This window comes from Puma concolor, chromosome A3, assembly GCF_028749965.1.
Source record: "Puma concolor isolate L17-30 chromosome A3, mPumCon1.1.hap2, whole genome shotgun sequence".
NCBI classification, from domain to species: Eukaryota; Metazoa; Chordata; class Mammalia; order Carnivora; family Felidae; genus Puma; species Puma concolor.
The window spans coordinates 59,929,205-59,943,413 of record NC_141669.1 but is presented as its reverse complement, the minus strand read 5'-3'; the positions used below and the strand labels follow the sequence as shown (position 1 = coordinate 59,943,413).

Below are 14,209 nucleotides of genomic sequence, written 5' to 3'. Positions count from 1 at the left end.
TAGAGAAAATGTACCAGTTAATATCTGGTGCATATATGTAGAGAAACTCAAAAACACAGTTCTGTTAGGCAATGAAATGTCTTTGAATATGGAAGGAGTCTTGGATGTGTGGGAGAAAGCAGTATAAAATAATACTAAAGTAGATATAGCCACTAAAAAGGATTTTGAACTATTTTTGATGTGCAAAAAGACGGCTGGAATGGAAATTTTATTGCAATAAAAGTGTAAAAAGAATATGAACAGTTAATAATGAAGAAATATAAATGGCCTATAATCATGAAAAGATGCTTCACTTTATTAATATTCAAATAAATGTAAGTAGAAAAGATATAATTTCAAATTGTTTACATTTTTAAAAGTTAAGAATATTTACTGGTTGCAGAGTAACCATAACCATCTTCTGGAGGTGATGGCAGAGTAGGAAAATCATAAACTCACCTCACCCATGGATACAACTGGGTAACACCCACATCAGTGTCAATAGCCCAGAAAATGTCAGACCCAAAGACTAACAGAACAGACTCTCCACAGGTAAATGCAGAGAAGAAGCCACATCAAAGAGGGCAGGAAAGGTGGAGATGTTGTCAGGAGCCAAAGGAACCCAAGGGACTATCCACAGGAGGGAGGAATGCTGCAGGCATTGAGAGGAGAGTGGAGCAGATCTCCACACCAGGCACCCCAGGCACAGGGGACTCATGCTGAGAAGACAAATCTCCATAACATTTGCTTTTGAAAACTAAAGGGGCCTAACTTGAAAGTCAGTGGGGCTTAACACCTAGAACTTTAAAAAATCTGTGGGCTTACTTCTGGGAGAGCAGGGAGGACAACAGGGAACTGAGTTCCTGCTCTACAAACAGACCCACTGAGATAACAGCATAGAAGCAGCAGTTTGAAAAATGCCTGAGGTATACAGGGAAATAGATTCATTTACTAATCTCAGAGCATGTGCTGGAGGGGCAGGGATCTTTGGGAAACTTCTCCAAGAACAAAAGAGCTGCTGGGCACCATTTCTCTCCCCTGCTCCCGAGCCTAAATACATGGACACCCTTCAGAAGCCAGCACAGCACCAACACATTCCACCTAGCTTACTAACAGTGCACCCTGCCCCAGTGCACTTCTGCAGATTTGCACCCCTCACCCCCAACCCTGCCAGTCTTGGCAAGTTTTCCCAGGTGGCTGCAGGTCTTCTCCCTCAGCAGATGGCAAGGGCCATGCTGGCACCATGTGCCCTGCCCCCATACTCTACTGCAGAATTTCCTTCTCCAGTATGCCCTTGGCAGGAGCCCATCCAAAGCTGTGCCACAGCTTTGGGATTCTCTCTCTCTCCCTCTCTCTCTGCCCTCCTCCACTCACATACACGTTCTCTGTCTCTGTCTCTCTCTGCTTCTCAAAATAAATAAAATTTAAAAAAGAAAGAAAACAGACTAAGGAACCTGTCAGGAACACCATCAAACATAATAACATTTGCATTATAGTGATCCCTGAGGAGAAAGAAAAGGAGGCAGAAAATTTATTTGAATAAATAATAGCAAGAAACTCCACAAATCTGGGAAAGGAAACAGAAATCCAGATGCAGGACGCACAGAGATCCCTCAACAAAATTAACCCAAAGAGGTCCACACCAAGACACATAGTAATTAAAATGGCAAAAAGCAGCAAAAAAGAAATTTTAAAAGCAGCAAAAGAAAACAGTTACATATGAGGGAAATTCTATACGACTGAATTCTTCAGCAGAAACTTTGTAGGTCAGAATGGATGATATATTCAGAGTTCTAAGAAAAAAACCTGCAGCCAAGAATACTCTGTCCAACATAATAATCACTCAGAAGGAGAGAATTTGGGGTGCCTGAGTGGTTCAGTCGGTTAAGTGTCTGACTTTGGCTGAGGTCATGATCTCGCAGTTTGTGAATTCGAGTTCCACGCTGGGCTCTGTGCTGATAGCTCAGAGCCTGGAGCCTGCTTCAGATTCAGTGTCTCTCTCTGTGTCTGCCACTCCTCTGCTCACGCTCTCTCTCTCTCTCAAAAATAAATAAACATTAAAAAATTTTTTAAAAAATAGGAGAGAATTTCCCAAACAAAAATTAAAGGAATTCGTCACTACTAAACCAGTCCTATGATAAATGTTAAAGGGACTCTGAATGGAAAGACCATAAGCAAGAGTAAGAAAAGTAGGAAGCAAAAAAGCAGTAAAATTAAATGTATCTATAAAAATTGGTCAAGAGCCTCACAGAATAAAAAGGTGTAAAGTAGGAAATGATATTCATAAAATGGGGCTGGAAAAAGATAAAAAAATTAGTGCTTTTAGAATGGGTTCAAACTTAAGGGACTATCAACTGAAGATAGACTGCTATATACATAAGATGTTATATATAAACCTAATGGTAACCACAAATCAAACACTGGTAATAAATATGCACAAAATAAATAGACAGGAGTCCAAGCATATCACTAAGAAAGCCAGCAAACCGTGACGGAAGAGAGCAAGAGAACAAAGGAACAGAGAACTACAAAAACAACCATAAGACAAGTAACAAAATGCATATTTATCAATAATTACTTTGAATGTAAATGGACTAAATGCTTCAATCAAAAGACATGAGTTGATGGAATGGATAAAAAAGGCAAGGCCCATTATATGCTACACAGAAGGGACTCATTTCAGACCTAAAGACACATGCAGATTGGAAGTGCCAGGACAGAAAAGCACTTATGCAAAAGGATGTGAAAAGAAAGCTGGGGTAGCAATATTTACACAAGGCAAAGTGGGCTTTAGACCAAAGACTGTAATAAAGGAAAAAGGACTATATAATCATAAAAGGAATAATCCAAAAAGAAGATAAAATAATTGCAAATATTTATACACCCAACATCGCAGCCCCAAATACATAAAGCAGCTAATAACAAACAAGGAAAGTGATCAATAGTAATACAATAATAATAGAGGACTTTAACAACCCACTTACATCAATGGATAGATCATCCACACAAAAAATCAACAAGGAAACAGTGGCTTTCAATGACACATTGGACCAGAGAGATCTAAGAGATCTACCCAGAACATTCCATCCTATAATACAAGAATACACACTCATTTCAAGCGCAGATGGAACAATGTTCAGAATGGAGTATGTTAGGCCACAAAACAAGTCTAAACAAACTCAAAATGATCAGTCATACGATGCATCTTTTCTGACCACAATGCTATGAAACTAGAAATCAAACACAAGAAAAACATCTGAAAGAACACAAATATATGGAGGTTAAATAACATGCTATTTATTGGATTATTTAATGCTATTGAACAATGAATGGGTCAACAAAAATATCAAAGAGGAGATCAAAAATCACAGGGAGACAAATGAAATGAAAATACAATGTTCCAAAATCTTTGGGATGAAGCAAAAGCTGTTCTAAAAGGGAAGTTTATAGCAATACAGGCTTAATCAAGAAGCAAGAAAAATCTCAAATAAACAACCTAAACTTACACCTAACAGAGCCATAAAAAGAACAAACAAAACTGCAAACCAGCAGAAGGAAGGAAATAATACAGATGAGAGCAGAAATCAATGAAATAGAAACTAAAAAAAAAAAAAAAAAAAGGATCAATGAAACCATGAGCTGGTTCTCTGAAAAGATTTTTAAAAAATTGATAACCCTTTGGCCAGACTCATCAAAGAGAGAGAGACAGAGAGAGAACTCAAATAAATAAAATCATAAATGAAAGAAGAGAAATAATAATGAACACCAAAGAAACAGAATTATAAGAGATTATGAAAAATTATATGCCAACAAGTTGGACAATCTAGAAGAAATGGATAGATTCCTAGAAATTGAATTGAATCAGGAAGAAACATAAAATTTGAAAATACTAATTACCAGTAATGAAATAGAATCAGTAATCAGAGGACACCCAGCAAAAAGAAGTCCAGGACCAGACACCTAGCAGGTGAATTCTACCAAATATTTAAAGAAAAGTTAATACATATTCTCAAACTATTCCAAAAAGAGAAGAGGAAGGGAAGCTTCCAAATTCATTTATGAGACTGCCATTACCCTGATACCAAAACCAGAAAAAGACACTACAAAAAAAAAAAGAGAACTATAGGCCAGTATCTCGATACACGGATGCAAAAATCCTCAACAAAATATCACCAAACTGAATCCAACAATACATTAAAAAATCATTCACTTTAATCAAATGAGATTTATTCCTGGACTGCAATTGTGGTTCAATATTTGCAAATCAATCAGTGTGATATATCACATCAACAAGAGAGGATACAAACTACATAATCAATGGATGCAGAAAAAGCATTTGACAAAGTATAACATCCATTCATGATAAAACTCCTCAACAAAGTAGGTTTGGGGGAACATAATAAAGGTCATATATGGAAAAACCCACAGCTAGCATCATATTCAATGGTGGAAAAACTCAGAGCTTTCCCCCTAAAATCAGGAACAAGTCGACCCTCACCACTTTTATTTAATAGCACTGGAAGTCCTTGCTGCAGCAATCAGAGAAGAAAAAGGAATAAAAGGCATCCAAATTGGTAAGGAAGAAGTAAAACTGACACTATTTGCAGATAACATGATACTATACATAGAAAACCTTAAAGACTCTACCAAAAAAAAGTACTAGAAATGATAAATGAGATCAGTAAGGTCACAGGACACAAAATCAATACACATTTTGATAATTCATTTGATAAAGCAAAATCTAATACATTTTTATACACTAATAATGTAGTAGCTGAAGAAGAAATTAAGAAAAAAAATCCTATTTACAATTGCAGCAAAAAGAATACCTAAAGGTAAACTTAACCAAGCAAGTGAAAGACGCATACTCTTAAAAGTACAAAACACTGATGAAAGAAACTGAAGACGGCACAAACAAATGGAAAGATTTTATGCTCATGGAGTGGAAGAACCAATATTGTTAAAATATCCATACTACTCAAAGCGGTCTACAGATTTTTTACAATCCTGATAAAAATACCAACATCATCTTTCACAGAACTAGAACAAATCCTAAAATTGGTATGGAACCACAAAAGATAACCCTGAATTGTCAAAGCAAAACTGTCAAAGAACAAAATTGGAGGTATTACAATCCCAGATTTGAGGATATATTACAAAGCTGTAGGAATCAAAACAATATGGTACTGGTACAAAAACAGACACATAGGTGCATGGAATAGAGAGCCCAGAAATAAACCCAAGTTTATATGGTCTTCAAAAAAGGAAGCAAGAATATGCAATTAGAAAAAGACAGTCTCTTCAATAAGTGGTGCTCGGAAAACTGGACTGCTACATGCAACAGAATGAAACTGGATACGCTAAAATAAAGTTAAAGGTATTAAAAACCTGAAATGTGAGACCTCAAAACACACACACACACACACACACACACACACACACACACACACACACACAATCCTAGAAGAGAGCACAGGCAGTGATTTCTCAGACATGGGCAATAACAACATTTTTCTAGGTATGTCTCCTGAGGCAAGAGAAAGGCAAAAATGAACCATTGGGACTACATCGAGATAAAAAGCTTTTTGCACAGAAAAGGAAACAATCAACAAAACTAAAAGACAACCTACTGAATGGGAGAAGATATTTACAAATAACATATCTGATACAGGTTAGTGTCCAAAATATATAAAGAACTTTTGCAACTCAACACCAGAAAACACAAATAATCCACTTTCAAATTGGGCAGAACATATAAACAGACATTTCTCCAAAAAAGACGTCCAGATGGCCAACAGACACAGGAAAAGATGCTCAACACCAATCATCATCAGGGAAATGCATATCAAAACCACAATGACCTCACACCTGTCAGAATGGCTAAAATCAACAACATAAGAAACAACATGTTTTGGTGAAGATGTGGAGAAAAAGGAACCCTCTTGCACTGTTGGTGGGAATGCAAACTAGTGGAACCACTGTGGAAAACAGTATGGAGTTTCCTCAAAAAGGTAAAAATATACCTACCCTATGATCTCACAGACACACTCCTGGGTATTTACCCAAAGAATGCAAAAAACACTAATTCAAAGGGATACATACACCTCTATGTTTATTGCAGCATTATTTACAATAGCTAAGATATGGAAGGAGCCCAAGTGTCTATCAACTGAAAAACAGATAAAGATGTGGTACATATATATAACAGAATATTATTCAATGGCAAAAAACAATGAAATCTTGCCATTTGCAATGACATGAATGGAACTATAGAGTGTAATGGTAAGTGAAATAAGACAGAGAAAGAAATATCCTATGATTTCACTTACATTTGGAATTTAAGAAACAAAACAAATGAGCAAAGAAAAAAAGAGACAAACCAAGAAACAGACACTTAACTATAGAAAACAAACTGATGGTTACCAGAGGGGTGGTCTGGGCGGGGGGGGGGGGGGGGAATGGGTGAAAGATGTGAAGGGGATTAAGAGTACACTTGTCATGATGTGCACCTGTAATATATACAATTAATGAATCACTATATTGTACACCTGAAACTAATACTATATGTTAACTACATTGGAATTAAATTATGAAAAGGAATATTGACTGGGTGCAAAGTTTGGGGGAACCAGGCACTTATTTACTGGGAATATAAGACTTTATAGAGCAGGCATCCATATAGTATGGCCTAGAGGCCAAATATAGCTTGCCTTTTGTATAGTCCTTGAATTAAAAATGGTATTTACATTTTTAAATGGTTGGAAGAACTGTGCTCAACTACTCTTATTTAACTCTAAATGGCTTTAAAATTTTTTTTTTCAACGTTTTATTTATTTTTGGGACAGAGAGAGACAGAGCATGAACAGGGGAGGGGCAGAGAGAGGTAGACATAGAATCGGAAACAGGCTCCAGGCTCTGAGCCATCAGCCCAGAGCCTGACGCGGGGCTCGAACTCACGGACCGCGAGATCGTGACCTGGCTGAAGCCGGACGCTTAACCGACTGCGCCACCCAGGCGCCCCTAAATGGCTTTAGAATTAGTGTATGCTGCAGACTTAAAAATATTTCAACCTAAAACTACAAGGTAAAATAGAACTTCGGTGTGAAACTTATACTGTGATAGAGTAATTTCAATGATAACTACCACTTTTTGACTTGCAAGTAATGTCAGGCTGTGTTATACATTCCCTGAATTGTGAAGAAATAAAGGAAATCTCCATTCTACACACATTCCCGTAGCAATATATTTTCTGATTTTAATCCACAGCAGTCTTTTTCAGTATTTTTCTACATTTTATTTTATTTTTTAATTTTTAAATTTACCTAAATCCAAGCTAGTTAACATATATTGTAATAATGATTTCAGGAGAATTAAGTGATTCATCACTTAGGTATAACACCCAGTGCTCATCCCAACAAGTGCCCTCCTTCATGCCCATCACCCATTTAGCCTATCCCCCCACTCAACACCCCTCCAGCAACCCTCAGTTTCTTCTCTGTATTTAAGAGTCTCTTATGGTTTGCCTCCCTCTCTCTTTTTATCTTATTTTTCCTTCCCTTCCCCTATGTTCATCTTTTTTGTTTCTTAAATTCCACGAGTGAAATCATGATGCCTGTCTTTCTCCGACTGACTTACTTCACTTAGCATAATACACTCTAGTTCCGTCCATGTTGTTGCAAGTGGCAACATTTCATTCTTTTTGTTTGTCCATTAATATTCCATTGTGGGTGTGTGTGTATGTATGTATATATGTATTATATATATTATACATATATATGTACACACACATTATATATATATATTGTATACACACACAGACACACACACACACATCTTCTTTGTCCATTCATCATTTGGTGGACATTTGGGTTCTTTCCATAATTTGGGTATTGTTGATAGTGCTGCTATAAACACTGGGGTACATGTGCCCCTTTGAATGAGCATTTTTGTATACTGTGGATGAATATCTAGCAATGCAATTTCTGGTTATAGGGTAGTTCTATTTTTAATTTTTTGAGGAACCTCCATACTGTTTTCCAGACTGGCTGCACCAGTTTGCATTCTCAATAGTGCAAAAGGATTCTCCTTTCTCTGCATCCTCGCCAATATCTGTTGTTTTCTGAGTTGTTCATTTTAGCCATTCTGACAGGTGTGAGGTGGTATCTCACTGTGCTTTTGATTTGTATTTCCCTGATGATGAGGGATGTTGAGCATCTTTTCATGTGTCTGTAGTCATCTAGATATCTTCTTTGGAAAAAGTGCCTGTTCATGTCTTTTGCTCATTTCTTCACTGGATTATTTGTTTTTTTGGGTGTTGAGTTTGGTAAGTTCTTTATAGATTTTGGATACTAACTCTTTATCTGATATGTCATTTGCAAATATCTTTTCCCAATCAGTTGCTTTTAGTTTTGTTGATTGTTTCCTTCACTGTGCAGAAGCTATTTATCTTGATGAGGTCCCAATGTAGAATGCTGTTTAGCATGTCATTTTATTACAAATTAATTTCATAATAAATTAATTTTAATTGCAAGTTTATTACAAATTAATTTTATTACAAATTAACTTTTATAATTTTATAACTAATTTAAGTTAATGTGACTAATTTGTAATAAAATGACATGCTAAACGGCATTCTTTTAGTTAATGGAATTCTAAAAATATCTTTGAATTGGTGAATATACTCAATTAAAACCATATGCCTATGAGTTAATGATATTAACATGTGGCAGTACCTATCTATGAGGAAAGAAATTTGCAAAAGTGAAATACATACAAACTCATCATAGCTCGTATTTACAGATGAACATTTGCAGATTTTTTTTAATGAGGAACACCAGCTTTCAACCCTAATTTAAGTACAATGTTATCCCCATAAAAAAGAATTCCATTATTTACATTTGTTGACTTGTATCAGCAAAACTACTTAATTATTATATTTCTAATTTAGTCAGTAAAGATTTATGCTTTGTTTGTTTTTTCCTTGCTATATATAAGTACTTATATAATAACCTTAATTTTGCTTCTTGGTCCACAAGCCTATAATATTTGCTATATGGATCTTTCTAGAAAAAGTTATTTATTCTGTATCTTAACAATATATTAGAATAAAAAATTTACCTATATATACACTTTTGTAAACTCCTAAGAAAATAATGTGACAATGTATGTACAAAGATTGACAATAACAACATTACTTATAACAATGAAAAAGTGGAAGCTACTTTAGTGTACATCAAGTGAAATAATTACGTGGGTTTTTTTCTTTTAATTCAAGAGTGGCATAATATTTTCATAATGGGTCCATATTATTCAGTGAAGGAATTTGTAATAACTTAAAAATATACACTACTGTAGTTGATTTGCTAATATTTAAGACGTTTACATCTATGTCCTTAAGAAAAGTCAATGACTTTACTTGAGCCTGACAGCTAATAAGCCCAGACTGCTACCAAGGTTATATTAGCCTTACAAAATAAGTTAGGTGGCTTGTTTTCTATTTTCTCTTCTCTGGAAAAATTTGTGATTCTTCACTGAAAATAAGCAAAATATATGCAATAAATTTGAGAAGAAATTACCAAATGTTACTGGGCAACATAAGTGAGCACCTGATTAAAATATAGACACACCTACTTACGTCTGAAAAAGACCATACGAGACAAAGATCAATTCTGACCCCATATAATTTATAAAATCCAGTGGAATACAATAAAATCACTTCAGAGGTTTTAATGGAACTTGACAGGTTGATCTTAAAATTCTTATGTCAAAGCAAATCGTCAAAAATATGAAAGACTTACTCTAACAGTAAGGCTCTACAGCACTATTACACAGGCATATAAACCAAAGAGAAAGAAACCAAATATATATACCCATATAAATATGGTTTTCTTAGTGAGTTACTAAGTTCAGTACTTTATGTTTAGCAGTGATGTAAGTGTTGGCTATAAGATCTGTGGCCCACAAATTATTTCTGGATCATTTTCTCTGTCTCACTCTCTCAGTTTTCCTTAATTCTATGATTTTTCCTCTTTATTTTTTAATTGTTTTAAAGAATGAGGTCATTAATTTGAGGAGGGTAACCCTCAACAGTTCCTAAGTTGTTACTGTATCTCTACCATGAAGGTTTTCATTCTTTAATCATTCTATTTAGATACAGTCTATTTACTTGCTGATACACTTGTGAGCTTCCCTGCCATTCACATGTCTGAGTATAGTCTTTAGCTAAATGTAGTAGAGAATATATCCCTTTAACTCCATGCTCCTCAGTTGACATAGTTGATGCATCTTTAGGGTCTAATACAAAACTCTTTAGGGTCTGATGCAAGGCATATCTAGTATCTATATCACTTGCCAATTTATCCTCTAGCTTCACTTATTTTTTAACTTTTGGATAGTTTTAGTGTTGGAATTTAAATGTTGGATACATACATCTTAGTGTGTTCATATATCTCTGGAAAATGGTTATATTCTAAATGAGTCAAGAAAATAAAAGCCACTTGGTTTTATATTCCATTTTCATGTCTTACATCTGACTAGATCAGTACATACATGAATAATGGATATACAGTAAAGTTGGTTGAGACTAAGGCTAATGTACTGTTAAATCACATATTAAGACATTTCAAGAGGCCACTACCAGGGTTGCCATTTCCTTCCACTCACCCTGAGTTCATATTCAATTACAATTAATAAAAAAAATCATTCCATAAATAATAATGGAATATCTATTATGCACCATATACAGAGGAGAATTTACCACAAAATTAATGAAGCTTAAGCTTCAATACTTCTTATTTGCACATGCCTTTCCAGTACCTAATTTTGTATTTGAAATTTTAAATTTTTTCTTAAGAAGTACTCCTCAAATTATACAAACTTCAAGCTCTATAAAACATGGATCCACCCCTGATGTACAGCCATCAAGGTTCTCACATACTAGTGGACTGTGTTACCACATGCTTAGTTTAGAATCATGTGTCTGAGAGGCACAAGGCATAGGAGACATTGGAAGTTGTATAGTCATTTTTTGTTTTATTGGTCTGTTTTTAGAGATTTATTGTATAAGATTAAAATTAACAAGTCTAAATGGACAACATAGATGGCAATGGATTTGAAAAGTACCCTATTGATAAATCCCAACTTTTACTACCACCCAACCAGGTTACCTAGTTGGTGGATAGTTCTTTTATTAAAGTGTTACTAACGTGGAAGGAAGTTTTCAGAAAAATATTCAGAAGAATAAACCACTTAGTTTTTGTCATTCTCAGTAACAATTTTATAATTTTACATTTGCCAAATTGACTTAAATTAGTATCATCATTTAGCACTATTAAGTGAAATTGGCTTCCACTGCACAAAAGATGACAAACACTGATAGTCTTTGGCCATGATCCAGGTTTAAATATTTACACATATCCTGTCTGTGTTATCTAGGATCAAAAATAAAAAAACTTGCTGCTACTGGGTTCTTACCACCTTTCACAGATGACTTTTGAATGTACTACTGGAATTAATATGCAAATTTACAATAAAGTATTTAAAACTAAAAAGCAATCTTGAATAGATTTTCATCTTTAAATCATACTTTGGATCAGTCATTAACAGTTAACTTTTATAACATATTATTGTTATAATCTTTTCTAATTTTTTAATGTTTCCAGGGACTGATAAGTTTGTATGAAATAAAAAAGCACTATAAAGACATGCAACAGCTTATGCATATTTAAGAATACCATGTTCTAGGGGTGCCCGGGTGGCTCAGCATCTGACTTCGGCTCAGGTCATGATCTCTCACCATTCGTGAGTTTGAGCCCTGTGTTAGGCTCTGTGCTGACAGCTCAGAGCCTGGAGCCTGCTTTGGATTCTGTCTCCTTCTCTCTCCTCATCTGCCTGCTCACACTCTGTGTGTGTGTCTCTCTCTCTCTCTCAAAAATAAACATTAAAAAAAAATTAAAGAGAAAAAAAAGAATACCATGTTCTAACTGGAACATTTAAGTTAGTTCAAACCAATTGATAAATGAAATTTAAATTCTAATTATAGATATTCAAGTTTACCTTGTCCAAAATTGCTTTCAGAATTCAAATTTATGTTGCTGTATTTCAATTAAAGTAAAATGCTGACATAATTCTTTTTCTGTTACTTATTTCTTTTACCTATTATTTTATAATTTCAGATCAGAAAATTTGATCAATAAGTTTTAAAAATCAGGAAGAAAATACTTGTTTCTGATAATGTGCTAATTGAATTTCTCTATTTTGTAGATATGAGGAAAATTAACTTTGAAGGTAATAATGTATCAAATAGTTACATGCACATAAATTTTAGTAATCAACTCTTAATGTCTATGTAAATCATCTTTCTTATATAAATCAGAGCAATGAATAATCATTTTAAATATGAAAACATGTGGAAGTGATTTATTTATTTTTTTACCAAATTTAATTATAGGAGCACATATTTTTATGTTATAAAAACTTGTTGGAAATTGCATGTTTTTGAGGTTTTCACAGAACTCATAAATAAAACTTTCTGCTTCCTTTCAGGAGTTATATTTTTGACTTGTATGAATTTTTTCTTGTGGCTACTGGATGATTTTAATTCATTTGTTTAGTATGTTATTTTTAGCCATTTATATTTTTCAAAAAATTATTCATGCTCACTAGGTTTTCATGTTTCTTGCACTAATGTATATATAGGCATAACTTGTATTATTGCATTTCACTTTATTGCATATTATAAATACTGCTTTTTTTTCCCCAAAAGTGAAGGTTTTGTGGTAATCTTGCATTAAGTAAGTCTATTGGCACCATTTTTTCCAATGGTATTTGCTCACTTTGTGTCACTGTCATAGTTTAGTAATTCTCAAAATATTTCAAGCTTTGTCATTGTTATTGAATTTGTTATGGTGATCTGTGATCAGTGATCTTTGATGCTACTATTATGATTGTTTTGGGGCACCATAAACCATGCCCATATAAGATGGTGAACTTAACTAATGTGTGTGTTCTGACTGCTCCACTATTTCCCCATTTCTTTCCATCTCCTTGTGCCTCCCTATTCCCTGAGACAAAAAAACTTTGAAATTAGGCCAATTAATAGCCCTCCAATGACCTCTAAGTAGTTCAAGTAAAAGGAAGACCTGCATGTCTCTCACTTTGCATCAAAGGCTAGAAATGATTAAGCTAAGTGAGGAAGGCACATCAAAAGCCAGGACAGGCTGAAAGCTAGGCCTCTGCACCAAACAGTTAAGTTGTGAATGCAAAGGAAAAGTTCTTGAAGGAAACGAAGAGTACCACTCCAGTCAACTCCTGAATGACAAGAAAGCAAAACAGATTTGTTGCTGATATGGAAAAAGTTTTAGTGGTCTGGATAGAAGATCAAACCAGTCAGAATTTCCTTAAGCCAAAACCTAATGTAGAGTAAAGCCCTAAATCTCTCCAATTCTTTTAAGGCTCAGAGAGGTAAGGAAGCTACAGAGGTAAAGTGTGAAACTAGCAGAGTTGATTCATGAGATTTAAGAATCCATCTCCATAACATAAAAGTTTAAGGTGAAGTAGCAAGTGCTGATGTAGAAGCTGCAGCAAGTTATCTAAAAGTTCTAGCTAAGATCATTAATGAAGGTGGCTATATTAAACAACAGATTTTCAATGTAGAAGAAATAGCCTTCTATTGGAAGCAGATGCCATTGAGGACTTTCTTATCTACAGATGTCAATACTGGCTTCAAAGGAGAAGCTGACTATCTTGTTCCGGGTTAATGCAGCTGGTGACTGTAAGTTGAAACCGGTGCTCATTTGCATTCCAAAAATCCTAGCAGCCCTTAAGAATTAATGTGAATTTACTCTGACTGTATTCTAGAAATGGAAGGACAAAACCTGGATGAAAGCACATTTGTTTACAATATGCTTTACTGATTATTTTAAGCCCACTGTTGAGACCTACTGCTTAGTAAAAAAATGATTCCCCTCAAAATATTACTGCTTGTTGACAATGCACCTGGTCATCCAAGAGGTCTGATGGAGATATACAACGAGATTCATATTGTTTTCATGCCTGCTAACACAACACCCATTCTGCAGCCCATGGAGAAAGGAGCAATTTCATCTTTCAAGTTTTATTATTAAAGAAATACATTTCATAGCTGCCATATATACTGATTCCTCTGATGGATCTGGGCTAAGTAAATTGAAAACTTCCTGGAAATCATTCACCATTCTAGATGCCATTAAGA

The 14,209-nt window shown here is 34.8% G+C and overlaps 1 protein-coding gene across 3 annotated transcripts in view; it reads right to left on the bottom strand.

The window, feature by feature from the left end:
• The window catches only part of WDPCP (WD repeat containing planar cell polarity effector), a 394,349-nt gene that overhangs the window by 137,752 nt on the left and 242,388 nt on the right, over positions 1-14,209 (bottom strand). The gene's annotated exons all lie outside the window — the stretch shown is intronic.